This window comes from Agelaius tricolor, unplaced genomic scaffold (assembly GCF_023055355.1).
Source record: "Agelaius tricolor isolate 1412-34295 unplaced genomic scaffold, bAgeTri1.0.p SCAF_5, whole genome shotgun sequence".
NCBI classification, from domain to species: Eukaryota; Metazoa; Chordata; class Aves; order Passeriformes; family Icteridae; genus Agelaius; species Agelaius tricolor.
In genome coordinates this window covers 7,083,236-7,102,471 of record NW_027269265.1, presented here as the reverse complement: position 1 = coordinate 7,102,471, position 19,236 = coordinate 7,083,236, and the positions used below count along the sequence as shown (strand labels likewise).

Sequence of the window (19,236 nt, the reverse complement as noted above, 5' to 3'; positions counted from 1 at the left end):
GGAGGGGGTGATTTACAGAATGGAGGATGACTCAAAGTGCAAGTGAACTTGGTGGGAGCTAGTCCTGAGTATCACACAGTGCTAAGTAAACATCCAGAGAAATCAGGATGTCTCCAGTTGAGCATTGAGAATTAATGGATGCTTTTAATCTGACTCTCTTTATTTCTCAGCATTCTTTTACATTGGTATCTTGTGAGTAATACAGCATAAAAATGACAGTCTTTTAAAAAAAAATATTGTCAGCTTTGAGGAAAAACAAGATAAAAATTCCATACAACATTATGCTAACTCTTTAAGATTCACTGCTTTTATTACAGCTAAGTAACGGAAAAATTGCTCTAATTTTATTTTAATAGAAACAAATCTGATTGAATTATTTCTGTTTTTCTTTTCTCATTCAAAAATGAGACTATCACAAACATTTTAAAAAGTCTTGATTAGAGGTGATGAAGTGCCTAGTGAAACTCAAGTATCCAGACTGGAGCAGTGTTGCTTTGTGGGTTCATTTTGAGCATGAAGTCTTTTGCTTTTCAATCAGATTCTATTTTTCTTTAGGAATAAAATTTTAAAATTAATTATTCTTGGTTTTAATACAATACAGTAATTCCCGATTTTATTATACAAAAATAATTAATTTTTTTTCTTAAGGGTAGCGTACTCTTAGGGTTTTAAAAATTTTTTTAACTGAAATCCATAGTCCATTTTGTGGCTTCACCGTATCTTTTTCCTGTCCTTAGCACATTTTAGCAAGGCTCACCAGGTTAAAGAAAGGCCATAGTGTTAAAATAATTTTAAACTGGGATCCTGCTTAAGCTCTTCTATTTTCTCACTTCCTGACTGAGCACAGCTATCTTTGCCTGCCCTTTCTCCCCTCTTTTGTTTACAGCTGAGGACAGGGCTGATACCCCATGCATTGGAGATGCTCATTGTCAGCTGGAAGGAGCTCAGTAGCAAATGCTTTGTCTTACAGAATATTGAGCAGCACATCCCTACATGGTGAAGTGATCTTTTATGGCATCAAAAAATTCATCTGTGTGGGCTTTGAGTGTTTATTCTATTATTTTGGTATTGGAGCATGCAGTAATTTATTGTCATGTGTTACATATTAATAGATAAAAAAAAAAAAAAGGAAAGCAAAATAAGGTTAAATAAGGTTTCCTGAATATTTTATTACTTTATCCAAACTCCTTAAAACTTGCTTTTTGGTTTATTTTTTAATAAGTTTGGAAGCATGAAACAGTGTGCCGATGAATCTGAAATTTATGGAGATTTGATATATAGCTTATCTATTCTTAAATGTATGAAATGTTTATATCAGTGAATTGCTATTCAATATATCTTGTTGAAAAATGGTTATGCTCATGTTCTCTGAAAATAAAGGCTTGTAATTTGAGACTGCCTTTTTGTTTCCTCCAACGCTGTCAAAGTACAGTTTGAAAAAGGAAGCAGTTTATAAACTGCTGAAATACAGCTCAGTGTCAAAGCAACCAAAGAGTAAAATTGCTCAAAAGAAATAGTTGCTCTTATTTTGAAAGCGAGTCAGAGTGGAGGAGCTTGCTTTGTGCACAGCTGCTATTGGCTGCACAAACCCCTCATCTCTGTGGCTAGTGCTAGATAGGAACATTAATAATAATATAACTCATGCCTCGTCGTATTTTGCTGCTTAATCATCTTGTTTGGCACACCCCTGGTCATGTTCTACGTGGCCATCATTCAGGAAAGAAAACTCACTGGGGCACTGGTGTTGCAGTGCAGCAATCAGAGAGGCTGGGATTATGCAGATGATGAAAGGACTGCCCGGCGTGGGTTTATCCAGGAAAGCTGGAGAGAAGTTGGAGCAGGCAGGAGCTGAGTGAGGAGCCAGCTCCTGTGCCAGCCCATGGCCGTGGCTCCCTCGTCACAGCTTTGCTGAGGATCCAGGCTGGGTAAGCAGAAACCTGTGGCAGCAGCTTTGCTGCAAGCAAAAACTCCAGCTCTTCCCAGTCCTTCCCAGTGTTGTCTTCCCTGTGCTGTTGCTGCTGTCAGAAGTGGTATTTCAAGGAGGTTGATAATATCTTGTTGGAAAATACTTGATTATGTTAATGTAGTTTGGGAAGGTAAAGAGGGGCTCTAGCATGAATTCCAGTAGAAGTGAAAAGCAGTATTTTTAAAATTTCCTCTTAATTCTTTTCTAAACCTGACATTTCCTCAGAGACCAGAACTGAACCCTGTGAATTGCTTGTAATTCAAAGTGTTGCTATATTAGTCAGGAAAACTTCTGAAAAAAAAAGTGGAGTAGAAAACAAATGTTTGGCTTGATCCTAAAGGTTGGATCTCTTATAGCTGAACACTATAAAGGATGAAATGATGAGAGAATACAAGGAAGTATCTAAAACAAATCAATGGGGAAACTAAATTTGATTGGGTTTTGTTTGGTTGGTTTTGGTTTTTTTTCCCCTCTGCTTTCTTTGTTTTATTTTTAAAAATCAAGAAGTCCTTTCCCTCTTTTGGTTTTTAAATAGTTTGATCTTTAAATAGTGTAGGTTCTTCCAAGAGACCCATGATTTTTTGTCAAGTGGCTTCCATGCTCTTGTCAATGCATGAATAAGAAATAATAGAATGGGTGGGGGAGGAAGTTGATTGTAATTTGACTTAAAAGCATGAATGTTTTGACCTCAGCGATTGGCAGCTTGAAAAGAATGATTTGCTGTGCTGTTTGTGTGAGTGTTGGGCTGTTTAGTGTTAATCACCATCCAGTTATGAATATAATTCACTCGTTAGACAAGTGAATTAGACTGTAGGCTAGTGCTGGACTTCTAAACATACCTTCAGTAAACACTCAGGTTAAAAGGAGGGAGGTTACTTGGAGTGCTTTTTTGAGGGAAATTTCACATTCATCTTGTGGAAATACTCATCTTGTGGATGTTATGAAGGTAATGCTCTTCAATTTGGAGAGGTCTGTAAAAATAAGAAATTTTTATGATAGTTTCTTATATAGTTAAAAGGTGTATTTTCTGAAATACAGTTTTGACTGAAATTTTCATGAATAAACAAGGGATAAAGTGTTAGGGTTTCCTTTTTGGTGGGGTGTTGTTTTATTTGCTTTTTCTAGTAGTTTATGTTTTGGGCTCTAAGTTTCAAGTAGGATGCTTTTTGGTTTGGTTTATAGCTTAAGTTGACTATTTTAGCAGCTGATACCATTTAAGAATATTTTGTCTTTGCTTGCTGTAGCAAAGTAGTGGTGTCAGAGGAAAGCTGATCCTTACTTTTTTAAAATGATACTTTTGTTTCTGGTTTTTAGAGCTTTGAGACAGTGGGTGGAAATCAAATCAACATATAACCTGATCCTAGCTGCAGAGTTCTCCTAGGCTGGAGAGGCCCAAATCTGAAGAGGTGTAGGACCAGTCCCCACATTGTAACAGTTTTTCCTGCATTTCAGAATTTAGACCAGTTTTTGTGATGCTCAGAAATAATTCTGATTTGATTATATTAGCACTTTGCCTGATTAAGGATTGCTGAATCAGGTTCAGTATTTGAAAGGTGAAGGAAGATGAGTGTTAATGTTTATGTTACTCTGGCTGCTGTGTTTTGTGGTAACATTTTAATAAAACAAGGGCTGATCATTGTGTTGAAGGATGTTAAGAGGGACTGTATTTGTATTCTAATCCAAAAGAGAGATTTTCAGTTTATTTTTTCCCATCTTTTTGCTGAAGTTGTTGTTGAGCATGCCAGGGCCTGAGTTGGTTCTCCTCCAGTTGGAGGCAGAGAATTTTGCTCAGAATAAAGGTAAAATTTACTTACAAAAATAAACTTGAACTAGAGTTTTCAAAGTTTTTATGTGAAAGTTATAAATCCAGAAGTTTTTATACCAGTAATGTGTTTTCTTAATTATTTTTCATAGGAATGAAATACTGTGTTTCAGTTTGGTTTAAGAAAGGACATCAGCATTGCTTATTAGGCATAATAAAAAAGTAGCTTAGTTTAAAAATAGCAGTCTAGGGGGAATTTCATACACCTCCTGTGTATTCTCCCCCATGGACATCAAGAAAACATTAGGAGTTTCAAGTACTGTAAATAAGACATTTGCTGTGGTTTTGTTTTTCTTTTGTCCCCCCTAAACATTTTCAAATAGTTCTAAACTACTTCTTCCTACAGATTTCAAAGAGTTCATTCCTTACAAGGAGAAAATAAACTTCCTGTTTTTTGTTGTCGATTGTTTTTTGTTTGCTTTAAGGGGTCAGGAAGCCGAAAGCCACAAAATGACCAATGATTGTTATCATTTCAGGGTTCAAGTCAGCTTGTGAGGGGGTGCCAAGGAAAAGGTGGGATGATCAGGGAAGGGGCAGAAGGCAGGGAGGGAAGCTGTTGCTCAGTCCCAGCATGGGGAGCAGAGAGGAACTGGCCAGACCTGTTGTATGGGAGGAGCTGTGTCAGGGGCAGGGCAGGGAGCTCTGCTCCAGCCTCTGTTCTGCACCTGAGAGGGGCTGAGTGCTGCTGCTGCTGGCAAACTGCTGGGAGAGCTCAGCCACCTTCCTTCCCCTCTGCCTTTTGGAGTCTGAGCACTGTGTAACACTGCAAACAGAAGAAAGTTCATGGCTTACTTGATGGGCTGTTTCTTGGAGATAGTGAGGATGTGCAGAAATGATAATAAGATTTTATTCCTGAACAGGTAAAATCCTGTACAATAATACCCTACTGTATAACAATACAATTTTGTTTGCTTTACTTACTTATTATTTAATCAAAATGTCTATGTGTGAGCTTACAACTGTCTACCAATTGGTTGAATTTTGGAATAATTTGATTTTTTTCTCAAGTATCTGAGCTGTTGAAGGCAGGGCCAAGAGTAAATACTTGCCCCATCAGTGCCCTAAAGTGGTGCAGGTGCTTCAAGGAAGGATTATCTCACAGTGGGAAGAGTAGTGCCCAAAGCAGAAGAACCTGTCATTTTCCTCTTCATTACACAAACAGCCTTTTAAATTTCCTCTGCCTTGCTGAATCCTGATTGAAACCCTGCATTAGGCCAGGGCAGCCTGGGTGCCCAGGTAAGGCTGTGTGCAGTGAGAGAGGTCTGCCTCAGAGATTGGGTGAGAGGGGTCTCCTGTAAAATGATGAGAAAATCATCAGGCCTTTCTTTACCTGGGCAAAAACTACTTGAACCATTTCTTGGAGAGCTGGAGTATGTAACTGGGGGTGACCATATCCACAGCTAGAAACTCCCAAACATTTTTTCCAGCATTTTGGGTGAACAATCATAAGGTTTGGGAGTTGGAGGAGGAGTGAGAGGGATGCTCTTGAGCTGAGTTCTAGGGCCCAGGTTGCCTGGTGCTCTTGTGATGGGCTCTGTGTGTCCTGTAGGGTCTTGCTCTCCCTCTGCTCTCTGCAGGCACTGGCTGTCCCTCCCAGTGCTGTGTCATGGGATTCCTCATGGGTTTGAGGTACCTACGTGTGTTTGAACCCCAAGAGATGTGCACACCCATTCTGTAATTAACTCAACCCTCAGTCAGGACCAGGGCTGTGCACAGCCATATGGAACTGTTCCTTCAGAAAGAGAAACAACCCCAGCCAAACCACACTCATGTGAGAGTGGGAAGTAGGGATGTGCCAGCTAATGGTGGTGGTGGTTTGCTGGGCAAGGATTTTGCAGTCTGTTGTATGTGTTCTTTCTTTTCAGCAAAATCACATTTAAAGCAGATTGTTTTAGCCTTCATTTCATGTGAAAAGGAGTTCCTTTCTCAGCAAAACAAACCATCATAGAAGCATTCAGTTTCTCATTTGCAGAATAAATGATTTTAAGTTCTCTTGAGTACAGCATGGAAAAATTGTTCCATCGTTTTACTGGATGCTGTGTGCTCCAAAACATCAGTTTTTTAAAGGGCTGTTTCTTACTGATCCACAGCTGAAGGTCCTTCCCTTTACTCTTGGCAGCCTGAGCTGTCTTCACAAGGTGGAACAGGCTTTCTCTTTGGTCCTAGGAAATAGGATTAATCCTGCCAGTATTGAACTGAATCCAGAATCACTTACCTGTCAAAACTCTGCTTTTAGTTACTACAGATGATATTCAGGGTATCTGAGAGTTGCATTCATGTTGTCAAAAACACATGATGTATTTGTCTGTGGTAACATCAGAATTTCTAGAAGGAATTAGTTATATTAATATTAAATTATTTCAGTCTCTATTAGTAAAAATGAGTCAGGTTCTCTTAATAAAATGGTAATTTTCTAATGATGTACTATATTTCTAAAGTAATGTCTTTTAAATACCAAGCATTTAAATTTGGCTTTTTAGTGGAATAATGAAGTATTACAAAGGCTGTCAAATAATTTAGGATGCATTAAGATAATTTAGTTATTTGTTTTTCCCAGTGTTTTCCTAGTAAAAGCTGCCTAACTAGTCTTTCTCATGGTCTGTTTTTCCTGTTTGTACCAATTTGGTTGATAACTATACAGAAGCAGAATAGTTGGGAGGAAATTCCAAGATGTTTCAACTTTTCATTAGCAAAGTGATTGGGAAACAAGGAGGGTTCACTCAGATGTCTGAAACATCATTTTTTAGCTGTGTAGCCAGCTGGGCTGTGTCACATGCATAAGAAAGAAGTCTGTGTGGAAAAGCACCCTCCTCAGAATGGGCTGCTTTTATGTGTGTATTGTCTTTGCTTGTTTCAGTCTTCAAAAATCTAAATTTACATGGTTTTTTTGTAATTTCTTTTGAGTAACCCTTGCAAGTTTACACTTTGGTGTTGGTAATATGTGGGGGGAAAAAACCCCTGGTGAATAGGCAGGGTAAAGTTGATTCCTAGTGCTGCAGTTCTCTCTGTTGTTTTATATGGTGCTTGCTTAAGGATTTTGAACTTTAAACATCTTGTGCGGTAAGGCTATTATTTAAAAAAAAAAAAAAAGTGTGACACTGCTGTAAAATCTTAGAAACCAAATTCCAAATTTACTGGAAGCTTCCCTGTCTGAATGAATGTGAGCAGCTCAGAAGGAGTTACTCAGCCAGGTTACTTTTCCAGTTGTGACTAAGGGGCCAATTAGCAGCATCCGGATGAGACGGCAGCGCCTGGGTAAAAATAGATGGCATTTGGAGGAGCTGGGGGCTGGCTTGGAGGAGAGAAACAAGAGAAAGAGGCACCCTTCAGAAAGGAGTAGTACAGGGCTGTGAGGAATTCCATGAGCAGGCAAAGGTAGGAGCAGGCCAGAGGAATGGCAAAAAGCAGTGCCAAATTAGAGCCTGAAACCAGCAGGCCTCTGCTGCCACAGGAGTTCCTGAGCTGGGCTCATAGTTCCATTTGACAAGAGCATAAGGCTGGCATTGATATGAAAATGAAACAAGCTGTAGCATCCTCTGAAAATGACAGGAACCAGAGGTGTGGGTGTACAGCTCGCTAGATTGTTAGCTTTTCTGTTCAGGATTGATACATTAATGCCTCAGTCAGAGGCAGGAGTAAGTCACACACCACTGATGCTTCAGCTGATTTGCTTGAAGGCAATTAGTTGGCTACTGCTGGCATCTCTGAGACTAAATAATTAACCACCATGTGGGGTACAGGGAGGAGAGCTGGATGGGCTGGGATTTTGCTTTCTAGCCTCTACAGTTACAACTTAGTCCTGGGACCACAGCAGCTTTGATGGTCCTGCCCTGTTGTTTTTATAGGATACTGAAGCTGCTGGATTAGTATAGTTAAAAACTCTTTTGTTGCCCACTGACCTACTTTGGCTGCATATTAGATATTGGATTGGGAAAGGGCCATCTGTGTATGTGCCCACTGGTACAGCCTGAGTGTAAAGAGAACCTAGGATGCTGTCTGCCTTCTCTTGATAAATCTCAGTCCAGGGGAGGCAATTACTTAAAATACTCAATTTTATTGTGAATGGCTGGCTTCACTCAGCATTTAATAATGTATTAGTGAATTTGATACTTCATGGAAGAAAGAGAAGGCATGAGGGATGCACTTGAAGTCCTATCTTTAAATACAAAGGGTGTAAGTTAAAGATTTCTTACTAGTGTTGTAGTAGTGAGCTGGCTGCTTTCTGAAAAGTGCGAGCCAGGGAAGGTGTGATCTGTGTGTTCTTTTGGACAGATACAAAGCATGTTTGCTGATCTGTACCTGCAAAAGCTCTGTAAAAATGCTTGCAGAATGTTATGCTAATTCACCAGTAGTGTATTTGGATCACCTCACTTTTAGAGTTACCTATCTTTGTATAAACCTGCAGAGCACACACTTTTCCTGCTGAGTTTTTCTCCATTAATTTGTTGTGGAATACATAACTGATGTGATTGCTCTTCCTTTTTTTTAATTTTTTTTTTTTTTATTATTCATTTGTAAGCAATGAGCTTTCTGCCAGTTAGAGCAAAGGTGTAATCACAGTTGTAATGAACCAGAGTAACACTCCTTGACTTCAGTTTGGCCAGGGTACCACCTTCAAGATGAAGTTTGTGACCACAGCACAGCTGGGGATAAATGCTGCTGGAAATCTAATTTCAGTTTATCATCTTCAACAGAGAGGCAGCTGAACTAATGAGTAGCTTGGAAGAGGTAGAGAGGGTAGCAGTTGATGATGAAGGCTATTGTTTGGTAACCACAGAGGAAGTGTTTTAATTATATTTAATGCCTAAACTGTTATGTCTGGTTAATATTTGTAACAGTCTAAACTAAGAAGGCTTTGCAAAGTGACTCTAAGCCCAGCAGAGCTATACCTTTCATTCTGTATATGTACTTGCATGGCATAGCCCTGTCTGTAAAGTTTCTAATTTTCTCAGACTTGTTCTTAAGAATGTAATACAAAACTTCTAATTTGTTATGGGTCAAATATTTATTTTTAACAGCAATGTGCTGTTGTAGGCTGATATTGCAGAGTGTTTAAACAATTTCTATAGAAGTTCAGGTGCCAAGGCCCAGTGGTCATCAGATATATTTGTCCAGGAGCAGACAGCATTTATGAGGGACAGGATCCCCTATGATAGATTTGCACACAAGCAGGTAGAGAATGTTCTGCCTAAAACACCCAGGATTGTTTTCTTCAGTGTTTTTGAAAAGGTGAAAGGTAAAGATCTTGTGCAAAAAGGTCCATGTGCATCATGCTAGTGCGAGGTTATGATAAAGGTTGTTCTTCAGACAATTATAAATATTCTGAAATTAGGTCTTTGCTCTCTAGAACCATGTTAGGGAGATAAAATGCCTATCCCATTTTGGGTTCAAGAAGCAGAATAAAAAGTTTCTGTTCAAAAGAGAGAAAAGTGGCCTAATAGTCTATGTCAGTCAATTTCGCAAGTTTTAGCTAAAATACCTGGTTTAGGTATAACAGAGCAATAGACTCTAAAGGTGGATAATTACTAGTAAATGACTCTCATTTACATAGCTTTGAAACTGAGCTGAGCCATTCTGTGATGGACAAGATGCTATTTCTAAAGGAATAGCTGTTATTTTTACTTAGACATATATAATGATAATACATAATAACATAAAATACCCCATAGCACATATTAACTTGACAGGTTATAGATGAGTATTATATAAATGTCATGTTTTTCCCTTCTATTGCTGAGTTGTTCCAGATCCTGAATAATCTGAAGATCAAAAAGTTGCTGTAGAAGTGGTATAGAATGGCAATGTGTTCCTGTGCACCAGGAAATCTGAGAGAGCTCTACAGCAATTGCAAAAGCAAAATAAAGTCGATTTATATATTTATTTTCTGTCATTTAGACATATGCACTGGGCTTGGCAGTATGAAGAAGGGTGTTCCCTCTGAGTTATTTGAGTTATTGTCACAAGGTGTTGAATACCAGCGTGTGAGGCTCACAGGTGACCGTGTCTGGGGCTGCCCATGGAGCCCGAGCCCTGCACGCCCTGCAGGGAGTGGGAGCCGCCTTCCAGGCAGGGACACTGCATGGGCCTCACTCACCCTGCATCTTCTGAGCAATGCTGTGGAGCTTCTCAGCTGCCCAGGAGCTGTTATCCCAGCCTGCACATCAGGCTGTGCCTTCGAGTTTTCCTGTGCTGGCCGTGGCTGGGATGTAGCAGGGCTTTTGTTCTTGTGCTCAGCAAACACGGGGGCTGCTGTCCCCCAGGGATTTGCTGCTGCAGGTGGAGCATCCCTGCAACCCCAGCTGGCTTTTGGCATAATGTTGAGTCCAGCTTGTTGATTCTCATCTTGGACATCTCAGTAGGCTGAAACTAGAATTAAAAAATACCTAAATGAATAATGAAGGCTAAACCCCATGATTTTGTTGTTGTGTCACGCTGGAGCTTATACAGAAAAGGAGGAGATAAGAATATCTCTTATTCTTAAGAAGGAGAAGAGAGAGAAACAGGAGACAAGAATGTGTAAGAAGTTGAGCTTTCACGGTGTCCATTTGGGGACTTAGTGATTTCCCAGCTTGTTTCTGCATCTTTTGTCATAATTTTGGGGTATGTTTATCAAATACTGGGTTCTTTTCTTACACAAACAGAGTACTTTAATGATGTGCAGTTCCATAAAATCTTTACTCCATTAAACACATTTGTCCCCTCTGTGGAGGGAGTGAGAGAGCAAACAGTTGGGTTGTGTAGCACATTACTGGAATATGTTGGGAGACTATTGTGGTAAATTAGCATAAAGTAGAATATGTTGCTGACTAAATTTATACTGCCAAATGAGAAGAGAATGGAAATCATGTTTTCAGGGTTCAATTAAACTCTTCTCAATGTATAAACAGGGTTATAGAAATGTATATTTTATATGTATGTATATTATTTAAGCTAATAAATGTGAATATTTTAAAATATAAGCCTGAGCTCTTAGACAGTGGGTTATGTATGTCGAACAGCTCTCACATAATTATTTGTTTCACTCGAGAATGAATTCCTGTAACCTCTGGGATAAATTAGTGGGTCAGTATCAAGCAAAGCAGCAATTCTGGCACTTGCTCTGAGCCTGCTTGGATAAGAGTTATGAGTTGGGTTTCCTGTGCTCTTGGTTCAAGCTTTTTTGCAAGTGTCTAGGCATTTCTGTATAAATTTCATAGAGCAGCTCTGTAGTTGAAACAAAATGAATATTGCATATTTTATTTGGACAGATGGCAGTTTCAGAGCACTTACTAAGCAAGATACAATTTTTGCATTCTTACAGGAAAGCATGTACAGATGTATAATTTTATCATTATTTCATTATGTACTTAATGCACTGAAGAAATGAATTGCAATGCAAATCCTGGACTGCCTTGTGACTGCATTTAGGGTGGAAGTTAACTGTAAGATTGCTGTGACGTGTTTGTGTTCTTATATTTAATGATCATTACAGAGCACAGGCCTCTCATGTCATGAAGAAAAAAAATGTGATCTGGTAAGAATCTTATCAAAAGAAAGACAATAATCCTCTTAAGGATTCTTCTGTCTTAGGTCAGGAGGCCATCATGGGGTTTTTGCAAATCTTTGTTTCTTAGTGTCCTGGAAGTTGTAAACATTTTAAATTTTTTGCCATCTAAGAAACCTGGAAACAAGGTCCTGTTCATTATAAATTGTTGGTCTTGTCATAATATTGCCATTAATTTACAATGGAAAAAAAATTGTACACATTGTAGCAAGATAAAGCTGAAGCTGCAATGCAATCCATCATTCTCTAAAATTAACAGAACACAAATATGAGATAAAGGAGATTTGAGCATAGCATGACCAAGTTGAAGTAATGAGCTGAGGCTTGTTGTTTCTATTGATGTTTTGGATTCCAGTGCTCCACTAAGAACTTTAGAATGGATGTAGGATGGCAGGTCCTAGAGACCAGCTAGGCAGTTAAAAATACACTAAAAAACACCTTGAAGAACAGTTAGAGATTCTAAAGGAAAGTGTGATTTCCATGGAGCATTAAGCTGCCATTATGCAGCTTGCTCTATATTGGATGTTTGAGAAATCCTTTGGAAAATGAGGTGACTTTGTTTATGTGGTGTTCCTGTCTCTGCTCTTTGGGATGTGATTTAGGGTAGAAGAGTTGAGCACATAGGTAAGTTCAGTTTACTTTACATTATGCTCTACCTATAGCTTTTGCTATTCAAATGTCTACAGAAAAACTTTAATTCTGGTGTGCAGCTCCTCCTGGTAAGGGCTGAAAGGAGCTGGTGGAGGGCTCTGCACTGGAGACATTACCAGCTAGAGCTGAGCAAAGGTGGAAGGAATAACACTTAGTGACTAATCCTGGAGCCTCACCAGCTGCAGGGATTTCCCATGAAGAGTCAGTCTTGTGTTTGTAACCAAGCATGGTGCTAAAATTTGAGAGATCTTCTGACTTTGTGGGTATTTTGATTCTTACACTGAGAATATTCTAACAGCTCAGGGAGTTGAAAAGCATGAGCTGAGTTTATTGTGTTTTAAGGCTGTCTCCCAGGTTTGGTTTTTTTAATACATCTGGCTAAATTAAGAGGTTAATGCCAGGAAAAAAACCAGAAGCAATAAACCATCTAAGAAACAAACCAAACTGAAAAGATGCTTATGTTTATATACATGTAGTATTTAGAAAAGAAACAGTGGGGATTTTTTTATGCTTTTTTTCTTTTAATAAAGAACATTTTCAATCCATTGTGCTTTTTCCCCTGTTCTTGGAGAAGACTTTGAAAAGTACCAATTCAGTGTTTCATATGTAATGCTGATGGTATAGGGCAGAAAGTGTGTGTCAAAGGTGTCCTGATAACTTCTTGACCACCTCAGGTCAGTGTTTTCAAGTGGCAGGACAGGCATTGGCACCAGGTTTTTCTGGTGGCTGTTCAGCCAACTCAGTGACTTTGCTGAGTGAAGAGTAGCTTGTACTTTGAAAGTGCAATTCAGTAAAAACCTACTCAAAACAACTGGCATGAGCTTTCTGAGCCAGTGTAAAAGAAACTTGAGTCAGTCCAAGAAACTGGCCACAGTAACTCCCAGTGTTTCAGCAAAGTATTTTTGTCTTCTTTTGGAACTTTATGCCCTGTGTTCAATTTAGAGAATTGAAATCATATTTATGTGTATTTTTGCCAGCCTTCTTGCTTTCCTGGAAAAAAAAAGAAATTACTAGTAATTGTTTTTGAAATATTAGTAAAAACTGGGGGGGCGGGGGAGAGCAAAAGCAACCTACAAAACCTTTGATCAGCCTAAGGCTAAAATGTAAGTGTTAATTTGATGTCTAGGCAAACTCACCCCAAGTAATGTAATTGGATATATTAAAGATGTCAGAGTGTCAAGAACCTCCAGATATGTGGCTGCTGAATCAAATCTGGCCCCTAACCTCTAACTCCTTCCTTCTTGTTTTGCTTAACCACTTGGAGCTACTTTCTTTCCTTTTGAAATATTCTACTTTCATTGTGTACACATTCTCCAAACATTTTTTCCCTCCATCTTCCAAGTCTCCTGCTCTACCTCATTCTCTCTCTCCTGGTCTTTTAATAATTTATGTTGTTTTGCTGCCTTAACTTCCCTTCTTCATAATATTCACAGCCTCTTTGCTATTCTTCCATCTCTGCTGAATTTTTTTGGTACACTCATCGACTTGCTGTTTTCCCATCAATTTTGCTCTGAAATCTTGTCATTTGAATCCTTTTCCTTACCCTCTCTTTTACCTTCTTTGGCCTGGGTCATTTTTGGCTTGAATGGACTTGCATGTAGGATAGGTAAACGTTGACTGTCTTGGGGTTATTTCATTAAACTCATCTCAGTTGTTTAAGAACTAATGGGGAAATATTGAAAATGTTGTCAGTTTACCTAAAAAACAAAGATATTGCTGCCTGATTATGAAGAGGCACAGTTCTGAATGGTGATTATCAGTCCAAGCATAAGGACTGATAATGTACAGACCAAATATCTCGTGAGGCTATTTTTGTGGAACACCAGTTGGTGTACCAAAATACCCTGGCAGTCTTGTCTTCCATTAATTGCTCAGGAATTCTCACTATCCATCATGTATTTCCTTGATTACATATCATTATCTGAGATGTTTCATAACAGATTCCTTGTGTAGGTCAGTGATGAGTGAGAGCACCCAAACTTGTAAAACCTCAAGTCCCTTAGAGTCTCTCTGCTCACTTGGGGCTGCACATCATCAATGCCAGTTTGCACTAATACAGACCTTTTGCAGCCAGTATTCATGGAATAATGTTTTGTTATGGCTCATAAATAGCTTTGACAACCAGGCTCGTGGTCTTGGTTCACTTCCAAGTTGAAAGATGTTCACAGCACAGACATCATTGGTGAGAATGGACGAGTGTTGATCACAGGTTAATGAACCATAGCCCAAAGGAGGCTTTTTCTTGAAACTTTGACTGCTGTGGCTCTGGATTGAGCTGTATGAAAATGAAGAGAAATTAAATTAGATTATTTCCTGCACTGTGCCTGCTGTGGAAATAGGCAAAAGGGTTCAACTGAAACTTCATAAAGTGTAAAAATATAATTGTGAAAAATATGGTTTATCAAATTATTTTTATTGTAAATTTGTAGCCCTTCATCCATGTATTATTCTATTGAGGTACCACACATGTGAGTAAAGGCAGAATTTTGATTATTATATCTACATTACAAAATTTGGGTAGTTTATATGACTAAGAATGCATCTGTTAAGGAGTAGCCCATGTTGTTTGTAATGCTGCCCCATCAAGGCACTCAAATGATATGTTAGATCTACACTGAGTTTATAATACCCACCCCAGTAAATATGTTGAATATCTCTGAAATGATTGGGGAGGTGTTATAAGCAGTGGAAGCATTTGTGGATCCAGGATCCCTGTAGAACTACCCAGGAAACTCCCACTTGGTGAGAATTTACTCACTTTGAGTCGGGGCAAATTTATGGCCAGGGCAATAATTCTCAATTTTGTGAGAGATTAGCTGAAGAGGCAGTGATTATCAGGAAGCTGGTGGATTATGTCCTGTGTTGCATTTCTAATCGTGCAGTTTGAATGTGCTGGAAATGGTATGGTAATGTTGTGCTTTTTCTTTCTGAGTGTTTTCACTCAGGAAAGTCAGCTTGAGTTTGTCCCACTGTATTTACTGCTGTGTGAATAATTGTACTGGTTAGATTTTACATATTTGGAACACAGTGCCTAACTGCTGCCCTGCCTGTATAATTATTAAGTCTAGAGAATGGGTTGGGAAAACAGCTTTGAGAAAATCACCTCTTATAAATGAATGATTACTGACTTGGCAAAGCATTCATAATATTGACAGCCAGTTAGGAAAATTAAATCAATGCAATCAGGATAGTGATTATTTTTCTCAAGAAGTTTGTGTAAGAAAAAGAAGGCAAACATTTGTACTTCTTGGAATGTTAAGAGCAATATTCTGCTGTGAAAAGTGACCTATAGACACGTGGTTGTTCTGTATTCCAGGACTGTAAGTTAGGGAAAGCTCTGAGCTGGGTGTCACCTTCTCTTGAAGTCAGCTTCTCAAAGAAAACCAAAAGGCTTTCAAATTCAAATTTGCCAGTTTTATTGGAATGAAGACTAGAAAGGTAACTTCTTCCATAATAAAATCTTCACAGTGGTTTGTGAGGGTTAGCTGTAGCAGTTTTATGCACCACTGCCCCCTTTGTGCAGGTAGGTCTTGATGCAGTACTTGGTTGTATTTAATGTGATTTGGTGAGTGGCAGCAAAGTGGGAGCTGTTTGGGGTTTGGAAGATTTTTTTGTCATAAGGAGATTTTCTTGCTTAACTAGAAAAAGAATTGCGCTGGGTTTACTTAGTAACTGGAAGATATGAAAATTGAAGAAGAGTTGAGGAATTATTTTGCTATTAAGTCAAAGGAAAAGTTGAAATTTTGCAACTCAATTGAAAGAGGAAATCTTAGAGGTGGAGGTAATGCAGAGTTCTCAGATGTTGGAATATTTATAAGGAAGTTGTTAAAATTAATGTGAATAAAAATGTTACTATTAGTCTCTCTTCCCTATTTTGGACTTACTTTGGTTTTAGTATGTGTTTTTATTTTTTGTGTTTAATGTGATGTTTGCTTTTACTATCATACAAGAAGATGATGCTAATTCTCTATGCAAATGCCATCTTCAAGCTAATGAGTACCGGTAATGTATATACTGAAAGCAGTACTTATTCTGAGAGCATTTTGATTTTAATGATTCAGAAATGTTCTGATAGTGCATATGTGGGTGAAGGGTAGCATGTGTGAGCATCCTCTAGTTCTGCTGAATACCTCATATGTAATCTGCATATTTTGTCTTGTTTCATTCTGCTTTTTACTGCCCTGTGTCTGCAGTGCCATGGCTTTTCCTCACAGTTGTCATGCTGCTTTGAGCTGCTCAATCCCTCCCTACACCTTCACTTCTTCACTTCCCAGCACTGTATCCTTCATTGCAAAATTAGGGGCAGGAGGCAACTGATCCAGGTTCTCCCTCCATCTGGTTTTCACTTGCCAGGGAGAGCAGAGGCAGAGCTCACTTCCCTGGATGCAGTTTCTCTGGTGCATAGTTTGTTTCCTATAATCCAAAATGAGTTACTTGTAAATTACTTTAATTAAAACATGAATGCAGTACAAACGTTAATATGTTTTTATGGCTGTTAGAGACTTGCAATAAAAGTGTGCCATCAGATTTTTATGTCTTTAGTTGATAAAAGGATGCAGAAGGCAGAGACTGATGAGAAGGGATGGGCTGGTTGGATTAGGATTATTTTGGGAAAAGGCTATTAAGAGAAAAACAGAATTGCTTTAGCCATTTTAGTATTTCAGCCCTTGCCGTAAAAAGTGTTGGTCCATGTCTAAAAAAATATCATAGCACTTTCTGTCAGTTTTTCTGATAACTTTATGAAAACTTGACTTTAAAGCTCTGATTCTGTCTTGATAATCAGCATTCAGATGTCCTAGTACATGCTTTCACTAAGCCGATTTCCTTTGAGTCTGTGAATACTCACTGTATTTCAAAAGCTCTGAACAGTTTTAAATGCCTGAAGAGAAAACTGACAAGCCTGAAAATTAAATTGTAGCAAAGACCTGAAAATGAGGAGAGTTCTTACAGTCACCCAAACAGAAATTTATCTTGCTTTAAATTTTGGTTTTAATAAATGTATACTCCTCTGTGTATTTGACATAAATCACACATGCTACTTAATAGTGTCACTTTAATTTTATTTTATAGGTTATTAAAGTGTTATGTGTATTTACACAGATTTATTAGAGTGGTTGCTCAATTTTCTGGTCTTTTATGTGAAAGTAGATACAATGGTAATATTGCAGGTTATTAAATTTTGAGACCTAAAAAAAATGTGTGGCTGTGTGTTAGCATGGGAGTAAAATTCATTGACAGCTCTGAGTATCTGCTGAGAAGAGAAGAGTTTGCTGTCTTTCCTCAACCAGCTGTGAACATCTCTAGGGAGCTGTGTGTTTCATTCCAAGCTGCTGCATTAAGGAGTTCAGGAGTTCTGCTGTGGGGTCTGTAGGGTATGTGCCCCAAATACCAGAAAAAGACCCCTCCATCCCAGAATCTCAAACCAGCCAATACCATGGTCTCTGTCTGAAGGCTGGGAACATGGAGTACTGATTTTATTTATTTGTACCACCCTTTTCTTGTCTTAGGACCCCCTAATTTTTCAAGCATATTTACTCTCATATACTTCCCATGTTTCCAAGTACTGAAACCCTCATTAGGCATTAGGTGTTACCCTGTTCCCAAGGCACCCCAAATCACCCCAAATTCCCAGGAACATTGAGAAAAATTACTGAGTGAAACTTCTTAGAGTTGTATTCCCTAGTGTGAGTGGCAACTTGCTTAATAAAGAAAAGCAGATATGACCAGAACAATTGGTTTGTGGGGTTTTATTCTGTGGGGCTTTGAGGTTTTCTTGTTGTTTGTTTGGAGGTTTTTTGCTTGGCTGTGGTTTGGTTTTTCTTAGCTTTTCCCCTATGGTTCATATGGCCTATTCATGTAGTCAGACTGGCATGAATTTCGTGAAGGGTTTTAGAGTGGTTTTTCTTGAGAAGAATGTAATTATGTTTTTTGTTTTGTTCCCACACCTCCAGATACTTAAGAAAGAAAAAGAAAACAAACTTTTATGACTTATTTTAATGCTTTAGTAATTTAAAATTTTTTTATTATGAACTCTGCTTAAAATGAGTGTAATCTTGAGTCATATATATGAGTCTGGTTTTAACTTGTGCTGAATTACATCCTAATGGATTCCACTTGATTTCAGTCTGTTTTTCTTTAACTATAATGTCCTTGTTGGTCAAAACAAACATGTTAAAGTCATGTAGAACAGTGCAACTAAAACCCCATTATGGTCATGTAGCAACGTAGATTGTATTGATACCTTTTAAATATTTTCAAGGGCTGTGGTGCTTTATAGGTGTAATAAAGAAGAAAGAGTGTAAGTTTTAAAAATAAAGCTTTTGAAAAGTAACCAATTGCACTTTTTTTCTTTTTTTTCAGCCTGTGTATAAGGCTGTCTTTGGAAGAAATGTTTCATCATTTAACTGTTGCCTGCTTGTTAATAACAGTGAATTCTGAAGTCCATTAATCTCTGTTATTTGAATGCAGGTAGTCAAGAGAGCAGTCACAGAACTCTGCTTCCCCAGGCCCTTTATGTCCTGCAGGGCTGTAACCTTAGAAAGGTCATGTATAGAAATGATCTTTTTTGTTGTGGGTGAAGGCTAATGAGTTTCTCTGTCTCCTTGGCTCATCTTGGGTTTCAGTTCTGCCTCCTCTGAGGTGTTTGAATGTGTGAGAGAGACCTGGCCAGTGGAATGGCTTTAGGGTGCCTGGTTTTGGGACCCTCAGTATTCCAGAGGTGTTTTTGGAGGATTCTTCTCCCGTGTAGATTCCCTGTTAAATCCTGTCACTACTTCAGTGCTGTAAACAAAAACAGGTTGAAGAAACTGTTGCATCTTTATTTGTACTGCACTCCATGTTTATTCTTTTTAGTGTTTAAACACTGGTTTTAATTAAATTGAAGCACTGTGTTTAAGCAAAACAGATGTGTGGTGCTTAAGTCTTAAAACTATTTAAAAGTACCATACAATTACTAACACCTCCCAGCATTTGCCAGGTATTCCTTTCTATGACTTATTCTGTATCAGCAGTGAGAAGTTCCATCTTAGATTGGCCTTTGAGAAGCCCAGGTTTCAAGAAATAAACACAAATTCTTTACTACTAAAGCTTTTTTTAAAGTGAGATCAGGAAGGTCAACCGATGGATTTTGGTTTGCTGAAACAGGCATTGGTGCCTAAATAAAACCAGGTAGTTGAAAGGAAGCTCCCTAGTCTGAGGACAGACCTTTAGAGTAAAAATGTGAATTTCATCTCTACAACTTCCTGGTATTGCTGT

At 38.5% G+C, this 19,236-nt stretch overlaps 1 protein-coding gene across 2 annotated transcripts in view; it reads left to right on the top strand.

Annotated features, from left to right (window-relative positions):
* The window catches only part of PPP2R5E (protein phosphatase 2 regulatory subunit B'epsilon), a 71,145-nt gene that overhangs the window by 20,255 nt on the left and 31,654 nt on the right, over positions 1 to 19,236 (top strand). The gene's annotated exons all lie outside the window — the stretch shown is intronic.